At 47.7% G+C, this 22,225-nt stretch overlaps 1 protein-coding gene across 1 annotated transcript in view; it reads right to left on the reverse strand.

Moving 5' to 3' along the window:
• FTCDNL1 (formiminotransferase cyclodeaminase N-terminal like) overlaps positions 1-22,225 on the reverse strand; it is a 42,087-nt gene that overhangs the window by 18,461 nt on the left and 1,401 nt on the right.

A 22,225-nucleotide genomic window follows, 5' to 3' on the forward strand; every position in this document is an offset into this window, starting at 1 on the left:
ATCTAGGTCTAAGTGCTTTGCTAAAGAGGGACAGACAAACATACTTTGATGAATAGGGGCCTAAATTATTATGTCTCTTTATTTAGAGTATTCATGATGTGTATCGAAGCCTTCAGGAGTTCCAATCTGCTACCAAAGAGGTTGTTCCTCACACACATAGTCCATTGACTTCAACAGGACTGCTTGTATGACTAAGGGTGCAGGAGTGAGCTTCCTGGGCCTAATTCTGCGAGTCCCTCAATGCCTCCTCCTGAACGCTTCCTGACTGACATCAAATGCTGGGGGGACACTAATGGGAATTGTGGGATCAGCATCCCACAGAAAGCACTCTGCAGGATCAGGACCATACTCCATAGCTGTACTCCATTTGAATCCAATACTACTTTAGCCCCCCACCTTACAAACAGCACTAACACAGTCAGAGTCCCACTGAGGCCACTAACATGCTGTGCTAGATAACTGTTTGCAGGATTAGGACCTTATTTTGTGTAGCAGGATTAGGACCTTATTTTGTGTAGCATCTTCATACCAACTATGTCCCAACACACTTTTGAGAATGAAAGGCTACAGCAGAGAGGACCCTGGTATAAATTACAGAAAACCATGGTGCAAAGACATGATAGGAGGCCAAATTCTGACCTCATCTTTGTGGTTGCAGCTCTCAAAGCTAATGGTAGCTGCAGATGTGCATGAGAAGGCAGAATCTGGCCCTGTGGTGAATAAATTATAACATTCATACACAAGGCCAGAATCAGAGGGCTAGAGAAACAGATGCAAGTATTTTATGAGTCATATCCACATTACCACTGCCAGACAAACCATAGAATACCAAAGTGGTTATGGGCTAAGCATCAGCCTAGACTTCTAGCCTAAAGGGCCTGATTCAAAGCCCAATGAAATCAATGAGAGTCCTTTAGAACAGCTTTAATTCAATTTCCTGACTTATGTTGATTTACATCAGTCACCATGAAGCTATTTCACACAAGTTTTTCTTGTTTAATTGAAAAAATTACAACAAAAAAGCCACAAAAATCTCTTTTCTTAACAATTAAACACTGTAAATGCTGTATAATCTCACGCCTATTTTTCCTACGGTGAAAGAAAACCAGAAAGGAGATCACAGACCCTGCTATTTTAGTAGTTTTTCAACATCGCTCCTGATGTGAAAAATAAATTCATGGTTTTTTCCAATCTGAAAAGCTTTTAGTCTCATTTTCATCCTATTCAACTGAGTAAATTGCTGAAAGAATAAAACATTCTTTCCTGAATGTCCATGGGGTGGGGAAGATGGCTGGCAAATAGAGCTGTCAGCATAAATTTCAGCAGAAGCAAATTGTTTGATATTTGTAATGGAGTATAATAGCTATAATTCCATTTGAACTGTTGCCACTAATAAGCTAATAAAACTATGAGTCAAGACCTAGCCATCCATCAGCCGCATATTTCTTTGTACACTCACTTAATCATAGAGCCAGGTAACTTTAAGTGTTGCTGTTTCTGAAAACGATGAGCCAGAACTGGCATTTTCTCTGCGTTAACAGCAAAAAAACCCCCCTACAGCTGCATATCAACTCCGAAGGAGTTTTCTTCAGCATTTAACAGGTGTTTTCACAGACACTCCAATCTTCTTCCAAAATGCAAGCTACTATTTAAATGCAGAGATCAGAAAACAGTTTGAAAGAGAATACAAAAAAAAAGGTTAAAAAGCAGTGCAATGGAGTGGCATGATTAATATGCCTATATGTAGACAGTAAATTCTTTGGGACAGGGAGCATATTTTTTTTTGAAGTCTTTGAAGAGTGCTATGCTGTGTTCTGGCTGCTATATAAACAAGTAATCATTAAGAATACATACATTGGTTACTTGGCTGTGGAGCTAATGCGGTCTATAACCAGACATCAAAACACTGGTTAGGTAATAACCAAACTGCTTTACTATAAATGGTTTGATGAACACAGATGTAAATATATATCATATGTATTTTCTCAGACCAAGAAAACGAAACATTTCTCTTATTCTAGATTGTTTGTTCATGTTCCCAACGAAAGCATCTGATTAGCAAAGATGCTAGGAGGCAATGCAATGCAGCTGACTCCAGAGAAAGTTCTTTGACTGTACTAAAGTTTACCCTCTCAATGGCACACATTCCTCCAACAAACTATGGGTACATTTCTTCTCAAAGGTGAAATTCACCTCTCTGCATACAGCCAGCACAACATAGATGGCTCAGGCTCCAGCCCTGGCCTTGTGGCCATGAAAGTCAGTATGTACAGCTTTCCTCTGGGTGTCTTGTTAGAGAAAGGACCCAGAATATCCACAGCTACTCGCTGAAATGCAACCTCAATTATGGGGAGTGGCTGAAGAGGCTTGACCTGGTCTTGGGCTTTCCCACCCTCTGGCACACCTCATGATACTAGACATAGGTAGAAATGTCCTTGCCGAATTCCCTCCCAGTGGAAGGACTTCCCCAAATGGTCTTTGGTCCTGTTCACCCCAGCGTGGCCACTACGGTGATCGTGGGCTAAGCTCAAGAGCTTTTCCCTATACTTAGTTGGAACTACCAACTGTATTGGAGGATGCCAGTCCTCCTTGTGCCCCCCAGAAAGGGTCTCCTTGTGTAAGAGTCCTCCTTCTACAACAAACCTGGACCTATTAGAAGAGCTGAGAGGTAGTGGGTTGCTCTGGGCTGCTGTCCAAGCACCCTTGAGGCTCTCATCCACTTCCTGCTCTGCCTGGAACTTCTCCCTTGATGCTGGAGACATTAGCTCCTCATTGGGTTGTGGACTTGGGCTTGGTCCCACTGGAAGTGATGCTGGTGATGGGGGTGCCTCCGTTGACTGTGAGCCACTCTCCGCTGGTGAAATAGGTGGTATTTCAGGCTCCGGTTGAGCCTCTTGCACCGGTTTAGCTGCTGCTGCAGGTGCAGGCTCCATGGGACCCCTTGGAGCTGGCTCCCCTGACTGTGGTGGGGTTGTAAGCATGGGCTCTGGAGCTGGCTGCTCCGCCCGTTCCAATCCTTGGACTTGTTCTGGCTGGGTCCCAGGAACTGGATATACAACCACCGTCATTGACTCTGGTCTGGGGTCTGGTTCCACCACCTCTGACAGGGTCCCCAGGCCTGTGGTATCTGGGGACACAGACTGGGCCTTGGTAGGAAGCTAAGGAATGGAATTATGTGTGGAGGCCTGTGTGACGATGCTGCCCGTGGGAGCCAGCTGAGGTCACTCAATTAGAGTGAACTGCAAACAGAATGGGGCAGACCAGCCCAAAAGCTGGTGGATATTCCACTACTTCTATATTACCTCACTGGTTACTCAGAAGTCCAAATAATGCAGTTCCCTTAAAGTACCCAGCCACAGGCCTCCATCCAGACACACGTCAGATATGATGATGATTACTGAAAATCTTATCATATAAAGGAAAAGGTTCTTCCAATCCCAAAGGATCAGCCACACACTCAGGTCCAATTACAACTTAGATCTTACCCAAAATACACGCTTAAGTCATTTCTTGTTAACTAAACTAAAAATTAAAAAAGAAAAGAGAGAGTTGGTTGAAAGATCAGTATCCATACAGACTTGAATTCAATTCCTTGAGGTTCAGCTACACAGCAGAGACAAGTCCGTAGTTGCTAAACGTCTTTTTAGAAATAGTCCAGAGGTTATAGTCCAATGTCCATATTCAGGGTGACTCCAGTCAGTGACTCGGGATCTCAATCCTTATGGCTTAGGGTTTCCCCTTCTTGAAACCCAAAGCAGATCTGAGATGAAGAAGGATCGTGTCCCAGGTGTTTTATACATTTCCAGCAGCCTTTTGGCCTGAGAAAACAATAGGCTTAACTTTCCTTCTCCTAAACATCATGGATAAATTACCCAGTGCTAATTGCCATTAAGCAGTTTAGATACAGTTTACCACAACCTTCAAAGAGACATATAGACAATAATATCAATCTCATGAAGAAACTTGCACAAGTACAGAATCCCTAGCCTGATTCTTGCTTGCATATTTATACCTGCCTCTGGAAGTTTCCACTACATGCATCTGACGAAGTGGGTATTCACCCACGAAAGCTTGTGCTCCAATACGTCTGTTAGTCTATAAGGTACCACAGGACTCTTAGTCTGGATCTGTAAAAGCGGCAAACCACTTCACCTAATACCACCCTTTGGTTCCTAAATGTTAATACTCCTTTGCTGATCTTTGAATCAAAGCTATAGTAATAGACAAGACTTGTTTGTCTACATCACAAGACCTGAACAAACATCTACCCTTCTTCCTCTAACAATGCAGGCTTGCATTTCAAAGCTCTATTCATTTACATATCTTCCTAACCAGTCTTTAAAGTTCGGCCATGGGTCAGGTCAGTCTGAGTTAATTAACTCTTTCTGGCCCTGTCACCTTTCAATGAAATATTACATCACCTCATACCATCACAGTCTCTTTAGCCTGGCTATGGGTGACCATCCCCACCCTTTTCATTGGCCTCACATGGTTGGCCATGTCTTCTCCTAGCAGCATGGGAATAGGATAATCGTCATAGACAGCAAAAGTCCATATTCCTGACCAACGCTTGTACTGGACAGACAACTTGGCTGTAGGCAAGTCAAAAAAGTTGGCCTTAAAGGGTTGTACCATCACTTGAGCCCCTGGCAGATGGTGGCGTGTCGTCCCAGGTTGCCCCTTCTGATATCCCCACCAGATGCTACCAGCTTTCTTCTTCTCCACCACCTCCACCCATTTGGCTCCGATCTCCCCTGCCTTGATTACAGTTTTGGGTTTCCCCATCAAGGATGTACCTGTGACAGGTTGGATCACAGAAACCCCCCTTGGGAACTGCTAACTGTTGTGCCGAGCCTACCTCTGAGCCCATTTTCCCTGGCAGCTTGGGACTTCAGTGCCCGGCCTGGTTCGAGCCAGACATGCTAGCTTGCTACAAACCCAGACCCAGGTCTGAACTACATCCTATAACTTGCAGGTTTATCTGAAAACAGCTTAAGAAGTGTTCCTGTCTCCAGCACTCAGATGCCCAGCTCCCAATGGGGTCCAAACGCCAAATAAATCCATTTTACCCTGTATAAAGCTTATACAGGGTAAACTCATAAATTGTTTGCCCTCTATAACACTGATAGAGAGGTATGCACAGCTGTTTCCCCCCCGCCCAGGTATTAATACATACTCTGGGTTAAGTAAAAAGTGATTTTTATTAAATACAAAAAGTAGGATTTAAGTGAGTCCAAATAATAACAGACAGAACAAAGTGACTTACCAAGCAAAATAAAATACGCAAGTCTAAGACTAGTACAGTAAGAAAACTGAATACAGAAAACCTCACTCTCAGAAGTTTCAATAAGCTTCTATCACAGACTGGTCGCCTTCCTGGGCAGGGGGCGGTTGGACAGGTGTGGGAGTCCCGGGGGACTGGGCAGGGGGGGGTGGAGAGGGAGCAGGGCAGTCAGGGGGCTTGGATTGGGGGGCCCAGTTAGGGGTGGGGCTGTCCCCAGAGGGGGCAGTCAGGGGACAAGGAGCAGGGGGGGTTGGATAGGTCAGGGCTTCCGTGAGGGCAGAGGCCAGGCTGTTTGGGGAGGCACAGCCTTCCCTTCACAGGTGTAGTGTAATAAATTGCTCCCCGTAGGAATGTGCTGCTTACACATGCCAGCCCTGGTGCTCTGTTAAGTACCACGTTCCTACAGGGAGCAATTTAATACACTACACCCAGTGGCTCTCGCAGCCGCACGGCCCAGCAGGAGATCAACACCCAAAGCGCAAGAAGTGCAGTGAGCTGAGGCTGCGGGGGAGGGACCGGGGCTGGCTCTCCAGCTGGAACCTGTGGCAGAGCTGCAACCCTGTCTGGCCAGAGGGGAGAATCACAGAATACCAAGGTTGGAAGGGACCTGAGGCAGTCATCCCCTGCTCAAAACAGGACCAATCCCCAATTTTTGGCCCAGATCCCTAAATGGCCCCTTCAAGGATTGAACTCACAAACCTGGCTTTAGTAGGCCAATGCTCCAACCACTGAGCTATCCCTCTCGCAAGAAACAGAAGGACAGAGAGAGAGAGAGTTTTTTCCTCAATTTTAAAAAGTTCAAATCTGGTGCGCACTCACTTCCTCTGACCTACGCAATGCAGGGAGACTTTTGAAACCTTTACAGGTAAACCAAGTAAGTAGAGAACAGCTACTAAGATGGCTGCCAGGGTGGCCATGAAAGGTGGTTGTAGATTTCGCTACTTCCTATCCCAAGGAGATGGCCTTGTCCTCTGTCGAGGCAGACACTGTGGACCATTTTCAGCAGAGTGGGGTTCCCCAAGGAGGACCTTACAGACCAGGGCTCCAATTTCATGTCAACTCTGCTCCGGTGCTTGTGGGAGAAGTGTGGGGTCCAACACACCTGGGCCTCAGTGTATCACCTTCAGTCCAATGGGCTGGTGAAGAGGTTCAATGGGACCCCAAAGATGATGCTGAAAACCTTTATGAACCAGCACCCACAGGACTCGGACAGGTATTTACCCCCACTGCTGTTCATGTACCAGGAAGTGCCCCAGGAATCAACTGTGTTCTCTCCTTTCGAGTTGCTGTATGGGAGGAGAGTGAGGGGACCTCTGGACTTGTTCAGGGATGAATGGGAGGGGAAAGCCTCCCTCCCGATGGAAAAAAAAAAAAAATCGGAGGTGGAGTATGTACTGACTTTCCGGGGAAAGCTCGCCTAGCTCATGGACTTGGCTGAGGAGAATTTAGCCAGGGCCCAAGGGAAGCAAAAGGTCTGGTACAACCACTCAGCATGTGCCTGCTCCTATGCTCTCCGGGAGCTGGTGACGGTTCTCATTCCCGTAAGAAAGAACGGGCCACGGGCTGCCTGGGACAGGCCCTTTGAGGTCATCAAGCAGCTGAATGAGGTAAACAATGTAGCGAAACCCTTGCGGCCAGAGTCGGCACCGGCACAATGAGAGTCCATGAAAACATTACATTTCTTCTGGGATGATTAGATCCTCAATAGCTGAGCACATCTTTATGACACTTATTCAACATAAGAATGGCCATACTGGGTCAGACCAAAGGTCCATCTAGCCCAGTACCCTGTCTTCCAACAGTGGCCAATGCCAGGTGCTTCAGAGGGAATGAAGAGAACAGGCAATCGTCATGTGATCCACCCTATCAGCCATTCTCAGCTTCGGGCAAACAGAGACTAGGGACACCATCCCTCTTTCCAGCAGATTTTGCTATTTAAAGCAGATTCACCCAGTCCCTTAACTGTCATCATAAAGGCACACATACACATGCTGGACATGGACATTAGAGAAGCAATCTGCTACAAATAAGTGGAACAACTTTTACATTTCTACCTTTCTTGTATGACTCTCCAGGCCAAATGTTTAACAGACCTCCTTAAAGGCTTCCTCAACATTTGTAGGCAGATTTAGTTGCACAGCAAATTGGTCAGTTACATGTAGTTTCTGGATTTGCATAAGACTTTGTGCAAATGCCGAGGTTTGGCCCTAAAAGATCTGTTAGCTAGCACTCAAACAGGAAACTAAAACCTACTTCTAAAGCAGATAGGTAATTTATTGACTTTGAAATATTGGCCCCACCTCTTCAGTATCTACTGCCTGTCCTTTGTCCTTCCCAGAAGGTCAGTAACAATAATATCCACTTTTATAAATAAAATATTCGCATGCCAAGAAGGGACACCATCAAGGTGAGTTGTCCTAACTGCCTACAACAAGTTATCATGGGTATGTTAAATTGAGAGGAAAACAATCGGTAAAGAAACAGATTTTTGTTTTGTACTTCCAGGTATGCACAACAGATGCAGGAAACAACCTGCCTGCCCATCCCAGATGAACCCTGGCTGCAGCAATACATGCTTTTACCTTCTACTCTACTTCCTCAATCAGCCCAATCTAGATGGAGCTTCAACTGGTCCAGCGTGCTGGACGAACTCCTGACAGCATCACCTTGGCAACAGCTTATTCGGCCACATTCAATGCACTGCAGTGTCTCCCCAGTGCAGGATTTGCTTTGAGGTCCTAGCCCTAATCTATAAAGCCCCAATAATGTGAGCTAGATCAGGGGCTCTGTGCAACCCTTCAAGAATACACCAATCCACACAAGGAATAGGACTGACAGAGCTTGGAGGGGGAAGACAACACTCACTGCTCAAGTTACACTTCCCCCTGGAGCTGAGAGCCCTCGCCTGTGGAGCATCCCTCTGCTGGAGATCAGGAAGAGCCCATATATTTGACAAAATAAAATGCTGGAACATCCTTGAAGACCTGCCCCCAAGAGAGGGCAATGGGGCAAGCTGCAAAATGTGTCCCATTCCATAAATACACAATACATCCCATAGGGCTCATTTACTATACAGCAATGAACAATTCTCTCCTTTTTTTTTTAAATAATGGTGTTAGCCACCTATATAAAGTACTATGGTGATGGTTGTTTTACTCATGGCTAAGGTGGATACATACTCTACAGCAGTTGGACATGGCACCAATGCGTCTATTTTACTATTTTATTACCACCTAGTGAGTCTATTTTGTGACTTAGACTACGGGGGGGGATGTGATCCTTTATTTGGGTTTATTTTCTTGTTTGGGGAATCATGGCTTGCTGTGCCAGTGAGCAAATGAGTCAGGTGATCTCAGGTTCCTGTGCGCATGGAATAGGCACATGCACGTATATGAACGAACGGATGTCTGCATGACTATGTTCTGCTTCACCCCACTCCCACTTTTTGCTGTCCAGCTTCTTGAGAGTGACAAACACACAAGCAATCCTGAACCATGCAGGTCATGACCTCAAACAGGTAGTGAGCTGGTGAAAAAGGAGCATTTAAGAAAGCCTATAATTACAGGAAAATTTAAGTTACACAGTTTTTGGACTGAGTAGCTATAGTGAGGCTAATGAAACGGAGTCATTTAGACATACATGCGTACCTGGTTGGATGGTCTCTACACTATGCTGTTTAAGACCCTCTAGCAAGACTTTCCAGGGCTTGGCATTTATACCTGGGGAGAGGAAGAGTTCTGATCTGAGGTTGAAATAATCCTGGGAAATGTCGTTCAGCAAGGGACTACAAATCATTTTAATTAGCTGAATTGCAGCATCAAGTCTGTTCTATTATCCTGAGCTACAATGTCTCAGAACTACTCTATCATAAAAGATCCCACATTGCTTCTGCCTTTGAAGCACATAATTATGGCACTGACAAACATTTAGCATCAGATTTTCAAAAGGCTAGAATGGTGGGAGCTGGCAGGTATGGAGCACTTTGAAAGGTCCGGCCACTTCACTAAAGCACCCAAATGGGAACTGAGCTCTTGAAAACGTGGCAACAAGGGATCAATTCTGCTGCAGCACATACTTTTAGTATCTTATTAGTAAAGTTTCCCACTGAAATCAGGGGGATGATTCATGGAATGAAAGTACTGCTCAGTGAAAGTAAAGGAGAGAGGAAGCCAGCCCTTAATGCACAGAATGTGCCTTTTCTAGTTTGGAGTTTATTTATTGTTCCAAGGCAGCACAATCTCTGTAGAATAAAAAAACCAAAAAACCCCCACAACCAAATTTGGGCTAGGCCAGGAGCTAAATCAATTCAAATCTTAGCAGCACAGTTATTTATATGACTTACCTGCAATACTTATCCCATCCCAAGTAGGGGAAATTTCTTCCCAAGGACTTACAGAAGTAAAAATTTCAAAAGCAAGTGCAACCTGGAGTGATTCTCCCCCACCCCCTTAACCTTGTATCCAATATGGACAAAGTAAATCACTTCGTGTTAATTTGCTGCTGAAAGAATCCCTTCTGCAGATCAGGGTCTGGCAGCACATGTACTCATGCAATATAAAAGTGGCCAAGGACAGTCGGTCATTTACGGTTTGCCAAAGGTGCTATCATCAGCTGGATGTAGACTAGGGCTGAGATATGGTGCCTGCCACGGGGGGTAGGAAAAGAAAGAGTGGACAAGGAAAACTACAAAAATGACATCATCTGGACCCATGGAAAAGAAGCCCTTGAGGAATTCCACCATGATTTCAACAATTTCCATCCCACCATCAACCTCAGCCTGGACCAGTCCACACAAGAGATCCATTTCCTGGACACTACGGTGCTAATAAGCAATAGTCACATAAACACCACCCTATACCAGAAGCCTACTGATGGCTATACTTACCTACATGCCTCCAGCTTTCATCCAGACCACACCACACGATCCATCGTCTACAGCCAAGCTCTACGATACAACTGCATTTGCTCCAACCTCTCAGACAGAGACAAACACCTACAAGATCTCTATCAAGCATTCTTACAACTACAATACCCACCTGCTGAAGTGAAGCAACAGATTGACAGAGCCAGAAGAGTACCCAGAAGTCACTTACTACGGGACAGGCCCAACAAAGAAAATAACAGAACGCCACTAGCCATCACCTTCAGCCCACAACTAAAACCTCTCCAACGCATCAGCAAGGATCTACAACCTATCCTGAAGGACGACCCATCACTCTCATAGCTCTTGGGAGACAGGCCAGTCCTTGCCTACAGACAGCCCCCCAACCTGAAGCAAATACTCACCAGCAACCACACACCAGAACCACTAACCCAGGAACCTATCCTTGCAACAAAGCCCATTGCCAACTGTGTCCACATATCTATTCGGGGACACCATCAGCGGGCCTCATCACATCAGCCACACTATCAGAGGCTCGTTCACCCGCACATCCACCAATGTGATATATGCCATCATGTGCCAGCAATGCCCCTCTGCCATGTACATTGGTCAAACTGGACAGTCTCTCTGTAAAAGAATAAATGGACACAAATCAGACATCAAGAATTATAACATTCAAAAACCAGTTGGAGAACACTTCAATCTCTCTGGTCACACGATTACAGACCTAAAAGTGGCAATACTTCAACAAAAAAAACCTTCAAAAACAGACTCCAACGAGGGACTGCTGAATTGGAATTCATTTGCAAACTGGATACAATTAACTTAGGCTTGAATAGAGACTGGGAGTGGATGGGTCATTACACAAAGTAAAACTATTTCCCCATGTTTATCTCCCCCCCCGCCCCGTTCCTCAGACAGTCTTGTCAACTGCTAGAAATGGCCCACCTTGATCATCATTACAAAAGGTCATCCATCCCCCATCCCCCCCCCACTCTCCTGCTGGTAATAGCTCACCTTAAGTGATCACTCCGATTACAGTGTGTATGGTAACACCCATTGTTTCATATTCTCTTTGTATATAAATCTCCCCACTGTATTTTCCACTGAATGCATCCAATGAAGTGATCTGTAGCTCTCAAAAGCTTATGCTCAAATAAATTTGTTAGTCTCTAAGGTGCCAAAAGTCCTCCTTTTCTTTTTGCAAATACAGACTAACAGGCTGGTACTCTGAAAAATGGAGTTGTTTCAGACATGCTGCAGTTAAAGTAATTAAGAAAAAGCATTGTAACAGGGTTTACTGACCACTATGCATTTCCTCATGGCCAGGCATAGCATCAGTGTCCTTGTGGGGTAGCAGCCCTTGTCAACAGTCACTCTGGGGCTGGGGTGGTTTCCTTCAGAGAACTCATCCCGCCAGCCAGGGCCCAGTTGTTAGCCCATTCCTTCCAGGGTCAGCTAGCCACACTAGCATTCAGAACTATCTGAACAGAGATAAAAAGCTTCCACCCTCTCTACAGCTCTTCTTCAGCGAGGTCACATTCAGCCTGCAGCCCCCTTACTGGGCTCAGCTACCCTTGTACACCATTTCTTTGGGGCTGGTAGGGGAATCCAGTCCCCACCTCAATTCTGGGTTACAGCCCAAGGCCCTGTACTGCATAGCTACAGCAAATCCTCTACCCATATTGCAATTTTCCCTATGCCATTTCCTTCCTCACCTCTTTACTTCCCTTCTAGGTCTCCCAATCTGTTCCCTGGATGCTCACTTAAGACCCTGCAGGCACCTTTTGACTCCCTGCATTCTCTTGCCTCCAGCCCTTCCTCAGCTGGGCCCACTCCGTAATTAAACCTGGAATCACCTAATTTCTCTCAGGTGGGGTCCATTCTGTAATCAGGGCTGCCTTAGTCAGGGGCTCTCTATTATCATCTCAGAGCTCCTGATGATCTCTGAGTGTTGATCTCTCTCTCTCTCTCTCTCTCTCCATATATATATATATGAATTTTATTGTCATGCTCTGTCTCTGACTCTCTTACACCAATCACCGGAACTGACTTCTACTCTGAGTTATCTGTTTTCTCCTAATGATACTGGGCCAGCCAATGGTGCCAGGCTGCACTCCATGAGCTGAGAATCTGGCCCATTGTTCTCATGTTGGGCCAGATTCTGCCACCCTTATGTTGACTAGTCCAATACCCCACAAGCAGGCCCCATTGAAATCAGTGTTAGTAGAGTGAGGTATTACTCAGTGTGAGTAGGGGTGGCAGAATCTTGCCTATTATGTCTAACTATTCTATCTACACGTAGCAATGGAAATTAAAGGCTGTTTTCTGAATACTACACTTTTAAAAGTAGATTTTTCTCCCTACCTAATGCAGCTGCAATCTTGTCCTTAAGACGCAGCATGTTACCGTCACTGTGTTTTCTCTGTCATGGAAAATGTCTATTTGTTCAGTCTTTGGGCCCAATTCTGAGACATGCTGAGCACCCACTAGTTCAGTGGGAGTTCAGGGTGCTCAGTACCTTGCAGGAAGCGGTTAGTGCCTGTGACGTTAGGAGTGTAATATAATATCTCATTGAAAGGTGACAGGGCCAGAAAGAGTTAATTAACTCACAGACTGACCTGACCCATGGCCGAACTTTAAAGACTGGTTAGGAAGATATGTAAATGAATAGAGCTTTGAAATGCAAGCCTGCATTGTTAGAGATAGAAGAGTAGATGTTTGCTCAGGTCTTGTGATGTAAGCAAACAAGTCTTGTCTATGGCTATAGGTTTGATCCAAAGATCAAAAAAGGAATATTAACATATACTTGAGTGAAATAGTATTATTGTCAATGTCTCTTTGAAGGCTGTGATAACCTGTATCTGAACTGTTTAATGGATAAATTATCCTGTGCTAATTGCCATGATGTTTGGAAGAAAGGAAGTTAAGCCTATTGTTTTCTCAGGCCAAAAGGCTGCAAGAAATGTATAAAAACCTTGGGACAGGATCCTTCTTCATCTCAGATCTGCTTTGGGTTTCAAGAAGGGGAAACTCTGAGCCATTAAGATTGAGATCCTCAGTCACTGACTGGAGTCACCCTGAATATGGACATTGGACTATAACCTATGGATTATTTCTAAAAGGATTTTTGGCAACTACAAGCTCAGCTCTGCTCTGTATCTGAACCTCAAGAATTGAACTCAAGTCTGTCTGTATAGTGATCTTTTAACCAACACTCTACCTCTCTTTTCTTTTTTAATAAATTTTAGTTTAGTTAATAAGAATTGACTATAAGCGTGTATTTGGGGTAAGATCTAAGTTATTTGACCTGGGTCTGGGGCTTGGTCCCTTGGGGTCAGGAGAACCTTTTCTTTTATATGATGAAATAAGATTTTCAGAATTTATCATCATATGTTTGACATGTGTCTGGATGGAGGCCTGTGGCCGGGCACTTTAAGGGAACTGCATTATTTGGACTTCTAAGTAACCAGGGAGGTACCGTAGACCACAGGCATCATCATCACAGTGCCTCTTAGGGTTAAGCCCTTTCTTTGGTGTTTTTCCTTGACCTGAAATGAAAACAAATCTAGACTGAAGAGCATGTTTTACTCTGTGAGTATGAGCATGAAACACATTGTTCCTGCGACTGGGAATCACCTTTGCCATAGCCTGTGGAGGTTCTTTACCTTGTGTAAGATTTTGTGTTTAGGTAACAACTGTAGCACCTCTGTCTTGTCTATTTATGTCCTTCTGCTTGTACGTCAGTCTGTGTTGTGAACCTGTGTGTCATATCAGTACACGTACATTTTCTCATACATTATACCAGGGGTAGGCAACCTATGGTACACGTGCCAAAGGCAGCACACAAGTTGATTTTCAGTGGCACTCACACTGCCCGGGTCCTGGCCACCGGCCTCAGGGCTCTGCTGCCAGCCTGGGGTCCTGGCCGCTGGTCCCCTGCCAGCCAGGGTTCCGGCCACTGTTCCCACCGGGGGTTCCAGTCCACTGCCAGTCCCGGCCACCAATCCAGGGGGCTCTGCTCCTGGCCTGGCATCCCCACCACTGGCCTGGGGCTCTGCTCCTGGCCTCGGCCTCGTGCTCTGCAGCTGCCCCCAGCTGTGGCCCACTGGCCCCAGCCTGGAGCAGTGAGGGGTGCAGACAGGGGCAAGAGGTGGCGCAGCTCAGCACCCCCACCTTAAAAATTGCTCCAGTGCCACTGGGATATTTTTAAGTCCTGATTTGCTGCTTATATCAGGCCATGTGGAACAGCGCACTGCGTTTGATGTTGTGCGTGCCATCTGTCGAGATTTTTTTTTTCCACTCTGAGTTGAGGGGTACATTTGACAAAATGTCAGCTCCTAAGAAAGCAAAGTTAGATGTCCATTCATTTCAGCCTTCTTGGACAGACACACTTGGATTTATTCAAAAGAAGGACCGTGCTGTTAGCGCTTTTTGTTGTCAAAGTATTGTTTGTCGCACATCAAGTGTTCGATGACATTTTGAAACAAAGCACGAGAAAACCTTTCTTGGTGGAGCAAACAAGACTGGATTGATCAAAAAGCCAGTAGCAGAAGATGAGAAGCAAAGCAGTGTTTTAAAATGCTTTAGCGTAAGTAAAAATCAAGCTACAGAAGGAAGTTACAAGATTGCACACTGCAGTGCAAAAAACGGAAAGCCGTTTACAGATGGGGAATATATAAAAGAAGTTTTTCTCAGCAGTTCGGAGGTTCTGTTCAATGATTTGCCAAATAAAGATACGACCGTATCTAGAATAAAAGAACTGCCTGTCTCTGCCAGAACAGTTGAGAGATGCATAAGCGAAATGGCAGAAAACATTAACGAAAAGCAGACGACTGCATTAAAAGACACTGAGCTCTTCTCCTCCCCTCCCCCAGGGGTGTTACACAGTTCTACACCCTGCTCTCTGTCTGGCATCAGCCAAACCCGTGCGGCTGTACTGCAGTGACTAGGGAGAGAGGGAGCTTGCAATAGCTGGCTGAGAGTGGAGAGTCTCTGCGAGGCTCACCAGAACAGTTAGGGGATGTGGAGAGAGACCTGAAGGAAAGAGGGAGGGAGGAGCAAAAAATAAAATAAAGTGCAAAAAAAAATTTAAGATACAAGACAGAAAGATGGAAAAAAGAAACTAAGGGACAGTAGAGGACAGGGAATGCATGGGAAAGAGAGAATGGACAGAGACAAAGGTGAAACTTTTGTCCCTTTTGCGTCCCTTCTCCCCAGTAGTGCTGCTAAGAGGTTTTTGTGATGGCACAGGGAGTGGGGAGTATTGACCTGGGGCTGTTGTGTGAGAGTTTTACTGGTACTGACTGCATTGATGATGGGATATCAGGATGTGACTTCACTTGAGGGACGATACCTGAGCATTTAACCTGAGCCAGGAGGGGGTTGGGGCCAGGTGACACCTTCAACCTGGGAAACTGGACAAAGGCTAGAGGAGGAGCCAGGGGGTGTGGCTGTAGGAGACTGCAGGAGGGGGTTTCAGTTTGGAGCTGGCTGAGGAAAAGGAGGGAGACCCGGGGTCAGGGTCCAAGCTCCCTGCTCCCCAATATGGCCCTGACTTAGGGGGTCCTGTTGTCTGTACCTGCAAGCCCTGTTTTGGAATGTGTTCCTGTCTTCTAATAAACCTTCTGCTTTACTGGCTGGTTGAGAGTCATGGTGAATAGCAGGAAGCGGGGGGTTCAGGGCCTTGTCTCCCCCACACTTCCTGACAACTGGTGATCGCGATGGGATCTACTGCACTCCATGGATGGCGCTTCCTGCAGTAAGTGACTAGGGAGCAGTAAAACGAAGGGGGATTGATGAGGACCAGATGTGCTAAAGGCTCAGAGAGGAGCAGTTTCAGGGGGGGCAGAGAAGCTATGCTTAACTCCTGCGAGTGTGTGACCAGCGAGAAGGACTGTTGCAGGAACGGGATCCCCCTGGGACTGCGGTTAGCAGTTCCAGGGGTGGAGGAGTCTGTGGCTTGACTCTGGGAGAGAGAAGGACTATTGCAAGAATGGGGTCCCCCTGGTGTGTGATTCCAGGGGCAGAGGAGTCTGTGGCGTGACCCTGGGGGAGAGGTGGTGACCTGGAGAAGGGCTGGCACATTAGGGGTCCCTCCTGGAAACCATGGGGAGCTGAGAGCACACAGGCCTGCGAGTTCAAAGTAACTACAGTAACGTGGGGCCGGCTGGAAGATGTATAACCATTGCCTTAAGAGGGACCTGGTTGAGTTGTACAAGCAGAGGGGGCTGCGCATTGGGAAGCTCACCAAAGAACAGCTGATTGCCCAGCTGGAGGAGGAAGATTGCTCGGATGAACTGATCCCTGCCTCTGAGGGAAGCAGCCCTGCAGATGAAGGGCGGGCACTGGGGTCTGTCCCAGCAGGGATGTCTGTCCCAGCTGGGAGGGGTCAGACTGCTGCCGAGGGCATCCCGAGACCCCTCCTACCTGTGGCTAGTGGAGGGGCTGAAAGGAGCCCAGCAAACACTGAGGGCACCCTGACCCCTGTGGCCAGCAGGGGATCCTCCCAGCGGAGCTCCCCATCGCTGGAGCTGAGGCAGCTGGAATGGGAGAAGGAGTTAAAACTGAAAGAGCTGGAGCTGAGGCAGCAGGAACTGCAGGAGGAGTGAGAAGAACAGGAAAAGCATCAAGAGGATCATGAAAAGAAGCGTCAGCATGAACTGGAGGAGAAGGAGAAACAGCGTCAGCATGAACTGGAGTTGGTAAGGCTGAGGAACCGAGAGGCCCCTGCTGTGGTGAGTAAGGGGGGGACCCAGGACTGTATGGAGCTTTGATAAGTGCATCCTGTCTCAGCGTAAGAAAGGGGAGGACATAGGTGAATTCCTGATTGCCTTTGAGAAGGCCTGTGAATTGCACAGGGTTGACCCTGATGACAGGCTCCAGTTTCTCACCCCCTTACTGGACCCCAAAGCCATGGGGCTGTACAGCCAAATGGAAGGGGTGGAGGCAGGGGACTATGAACTGTTCAAAAAGGCTCTGTTACATGAGTTTGGGAAGACTCCCGAGGCGTACCAGAAAAAGTTCTGGAGTCTGCGTAAAACCCCTGAGGTCACATATTTGGAACTGATCCTCCGAATTCAGGGATATGTCTACAATTGGCAGATGGGGCACAGACTAAGGAGGACGTGGTTAAACTGATTGTACTGGAGCATCTGTATGAAGATTGTCCATCCGACCTGAGGCTGAGGGTGGGGGGACAAAAAGCCAGAGGACCAGCAAAGCGCAGGGCAGCTGGCTGATGAGTTCGTGGACCGCCGGTCAGGGGGTGGACAGGAGGAGGCCTGAAGGAATAGGCCCACTGTGATGCAGAGAGTCACTCTGGGATTCCCCAAAGGGGGAATGTGGAGAACACCCTCCCAAGGGGAACAACTGGCATCGGGACCAACCACCCGGATCAAGGGGACCAACGGAACGTGACTTGTTATTTCTGTGGCCAGAGAGGCCATATACAGACCCAGTGCCCCAAGCTCAAGGACAGACTGAGCAGACCGAACCCACACAGGGTTAACTAGGTAGGGTCCCAGCCGGAGGAGGGACAGGCTTCCCAGGCAGGGGGGGCTAGCAGCTTACCAACTGCTCAGGGGGGAGGAGTTTCCCAAACCAGCTCCTCTGGGGGGCTGGATGCTCCGGACCCAAAGTTCTCAGTTTACAGGGTTGGCATGGGGCTGTCCCTGCAGAGCAAATGCCTTGTTCCCCTAGAGGTGGATGGGAGGAAGGTCAATGGGTACTGGGACACGGGTGCTGATGTGACGCTGGCCCAGCCTGAGGTGGTGGCCCCATATCGGGTGGTACCCAATACCTACCTGACTCTGATGGGTGTGGGGGGGCCCATTCAAGGTGCCCGTGGCAAGGATACATCTGAAATGGGGGGCCAAGGAGGGCCCCAAGGATGTGGGGGTGCACCATCATTTGCCCACTTAGGTGTTGATGCGTGGTGTCAAGGTTCCTTCCCCACTCTGAACTCTAGGGTACAGATGTGGGGACCTGCATGAAAACCCCCTAAGCTTATTTTTACCAGCTTAGGTTAAAACTTCCCCAAGGTACAAACTATTTTACTTTTTGCCCTTGGACTTTATTGCTGCCACCACCAAGCGTCTAACAAATATATAACAGGGAAAGAGCCTGCTTGAAAGCGTCTTTCCCCCCCAAATCCTCCCCAAACTCTACACCCCCTTTCCTGGGGAAGGCTTGATAAAAATCCTCACCAATTTGCATAGGTGAACACAGACCTAAACCCTTGGATCTTAAGAACAATGAAAAAGCAATCAGGTTCTTAAAAGAAGAATTTTAATTGAAGAAAAGTAAAAGAATCACCTCTGCAAAATCAGGATGGTAAATGCCTTACAGGGTAATCAGATTCAAAACATAGAGAATCCCTCTAGGCAAAACCTTAAGTTACAAAAGGACACAAAAACAGGAATATACATTCCATTCAGCACAGCTTATTTTATCAGCCATTTAAACAAAACAGAATCTAACGCATATCTAGCTACTAGTTTCCACGGTATGCATCCGATGAAGTGAGCTGTAGCTCACGAAAGCTCATGCTCAAATAAATTGGTTAGTCTCTAAGGTGCCACAAGTACTCCTTTTCTTTTTGCGAATACAGACTAACACGGCTGTTACTCTGAAACATATCTAGCTAGATTACTTACTAAGTTCTAAGACTCCATTCTTTTTCTGTTCCCGACAAAAGCATCACCCAGACAGAGAAAGCCTTTGTTTCTCCCCCGTCCAGCTTTAAAAGTATCTTGTCTACTCATTGGTCATTTTGGTCAGGTGCCAGCGAGGTTATCCTAGCTTCTTAACCCTTTACAGGTGAAAGGGTTTTTCCTCTGGCCAGGAGGGATTTTAAAGGTGTTTACCCTTCCCTGTATATTTATGACAGGGGGTGACCTAGAGGACTGGCCAAGCAACCCCCAGAACACCCTGGTCATGACCCATAGCCAGAGCCGGCAAGGGACACTATGCCCTGACATCGGGGAGGGTATCTCACCAGAGGCGCAGGACCCTACCCTGGTGGGGAGGGAGAGCCCAGGGGCAAAGCTCAGAGTGGATGCAGCTTCAGACCTAGCCTGCGAGAGGAAGCAGGTCTCTGTCCCTTCCCCAGCTGCTGAGTTCCAGGCTGAGTTGCAGAAAGATCCCTCCTTGCGGAAGCTAAGGATCCCTGGCTGGCTTCAGCGTGGCACAGACCATGGGGAGAGGTTGCCAAGAGAGGTTCCTGTGGGAGAAAGGATTCCTGTACTGAGAATGGGCTCCCTCAGGGGAAGTGGAGTCATGGGGGATCCGGAGGCAGCTGGTGGTCCCCCAGAAGTATCGACACAAACTCCTGTACCTGGCCCATGACATCCCTCTCTCAGGGCACCAGGGAATCTGGCGTACCCGGCAGAGGCTGCTACAGAACTTTTACTGGCCTGGAGTCTTTACTACTGTCCAACAGTATTGCCGATCCTGTGACCCCGCCAGAGGGTGGGGAAGGCCCAGGACAAGGGGAAAGCAGCTTTGAGACCTTTGCCCATTATAGAGGAGCCTTTCCAGAAGGTGGCTGTGGACATAGTGGGGCCTCTTTGCAAGACAACCCAATCAGGGAAGAAATATATTCTCGTGGTGATAGATTTCGCTACCCGCTACCCCAAGGCAGTGGCCTTGTCTTCCATTGAAGCAGACAACATGGCAGATGCGCTGCTGACCATTTTCAGCCAAGTGGGGTTCCCCAAGGAAGTCTTGACAGACCAAGGATCCAACTTCATGTGAGCCCTGCTCCGGTGCTTGTGGGAGAAATGTGGGGTCCGGCACACCTGGGCCTCAGCATATCACCCCGAGTCCAATGGGCTGGTTGAGAGGTTCAATGGAACTCTAAAGATGATGCTGAAAACCTTTATGAACCAGCACCCACAGGACTGAGATAAGTATTTACCTCACCTGCTGTTTGCGTACAGGGAGGTGCCCCAGGAGTCTACCGGGTTTTCGCCTTTTGAACTGTTACATGAAAGAAGGGTAAGGGGGCCCCTGGACCTGATGAGAGTCGAATGGGGAAGGCCACTCCCATTGGAGAATCCGTGGTGGAGTATGTCTTGACCTTCCGAGAAAGACTTGCTGAGCTCATGGGCCTGGCCAAGAAGAATCTGGCCAGAGCCCAGAGGAAACAGAAGGTCTGGTATGACCACACGATGCGGGCCCACACCTATGCCACCGGAGACCAGGTGATGGTTCTTATCCCCGTGAGAAAAAACAAACTGCAGGCCGCCTAGGAAGGCCCCTTCAAGGTTGTCAAGCAGCTAAATGAGGTAAATTATATGGTGGAACTGTCTAACCAGGCACACTGCCACCAGGTGTACTATGTTAATATGATGAAACCATATTATGATAGGGGGAATGTGGTATTAGCTGTGTGTGGACATTGGGAGGAGCAGGGAGATGACCCTTTAGTAGATCTATTCTTTGAGACAGAAGCTGGCTCCTCCCTAGAAACAATTCCCCCTCTGATAGGTTAACCCCTGCTCAGCAAGCTGAGATCAGAAGGGTGCTGAATCTGTACCGACAGCTGTTTTCCAACCAGCTTGTACTCACTAATCTGACTGTCTACTAATCTACTGCAGATGGGATCACACCTGCCTATAAGATGCTCCCCCGTCCGAGTCACAGGGAAAACTGCTCAAGACCTGGAAAGAGAGGTCAGTGACATGCTGGCTTTGGGCGCAATCCAGCCATCTTCCAGCACTTGGGCCTTGCCTGTGGTGCTGGTCCCCAAAAAGGATGGGTCAATCCAGTTCTGTGTGGACTATCGGAAGCTCAATGCCATCACTGTATCTGATGCCTACCCCATGCCCAGGCCTGACGAGCTCCTAGACAAGCTGTGGGGAGCTCGCTACCTTACCATCATGGATCTTACAAAGGGCTACTGGCAAGTGCCACTGGATGCAGATGCCCAGCTGAAATTGGCCTTTATCACCCATTTGGGGCTCTATGAGTTCCTGACCCTGCCTTTTGGCCTCAAAGGGGCGCTGGCCATCTTCCAGCATCTGGTGGATCAGTTACTGAGGGGGATGGAGAGTTTTGCCGTGGCGTACATTGATGAGATCTGTGTCTTTAGCCAGACCGGGGAGGACCATGTGTCCCAGGTTAAACAAGTGCTGGACCCACTCCAGGAGGCTGGGCTGACCATAAAAGCTGAGAAGTACAAAGTGGGGCTGGCTGAAGTATCTTATCTGAGCCACTGGGTGGGGAACGGCTGCCTAAAGCCAGAACTAGCCAAGGGTGAGGCGATCAGAAACTGGCCTGCTCCCCAGACCAAAAAGCAGGTCCAGGCCTTTATTGGGATGGCGGGGTATTATCGAAGATTTGTGCCCCACTTGAGCTCCATAGCCACCCCCATCACTGAGCTGTGCAAGAAGAGGAAGCCAGACAACGTGGTCTGGACCGAGCAGTGCCAGAGGGCTCTCTGTGGGCTGAAGGAAGCTCTCTGGTCAGTGGCCCAGTTCTGGTAAACCCAGACTTTGACAAGCCCTTTATGGTGTTCACTGATGCCTCAGACACAGGGTTAGGTGTGGTGTTAATGCAGGTTGATGAAAAGGGGGAGAGACACCCCTTCATGTACTTGAGCAAGAAGTTCTTACCCCGGGAACAAAACTATGTGGCCATCAAGAAGGAATAGCTGGCTATGGTGTGGGCCCTTAGGAAACTCCAGACATATCTCTTTGGGCAACACTTCACCGTGTACACCGACCACTCCCCCCTGACCTGGCTACATCAGATGAAAGGAGCCAATGCCAAGCTCCTGAGGTGGAGCCTGCTTCTGCAAGATTATGATATGGATGTGACCCATATGAAGGGGAGTGCCAACATGATAGCTGATGCATTGTCCCGGAGAGGGGGGCCTGAACTTCCTCAGGTCACTGGTTAGAGTGACCCCGCTCGGTTCAGTCTCGAAGGGGGGAGAGATGTGACAGCGTAGGGAGTGAGGAGTATTGACCTGGGGATGTTGCATGGGAGTTTTACTGGTACTGTCTGCATTGGTGATGGGATATCAGGGTGTGACTTCACTTGAGGGATGATAC

The sequence above is a fragment of the Lepidochelys kempii genome, chromosome 11 (genome assembly GCF_965140265.1).
Source record: "Lepidochelys kempii isolate rLepKem1 chromosome 11, rLepKem1.hap2, whole genome shotgun sequence".
Taxonomy (NCBI): domain Eukaryota; kingdom Metazoa; phylum Chordata; order Testudines; family Cheloniidae; genus Lepidochelys; species Lepidochelys kempii.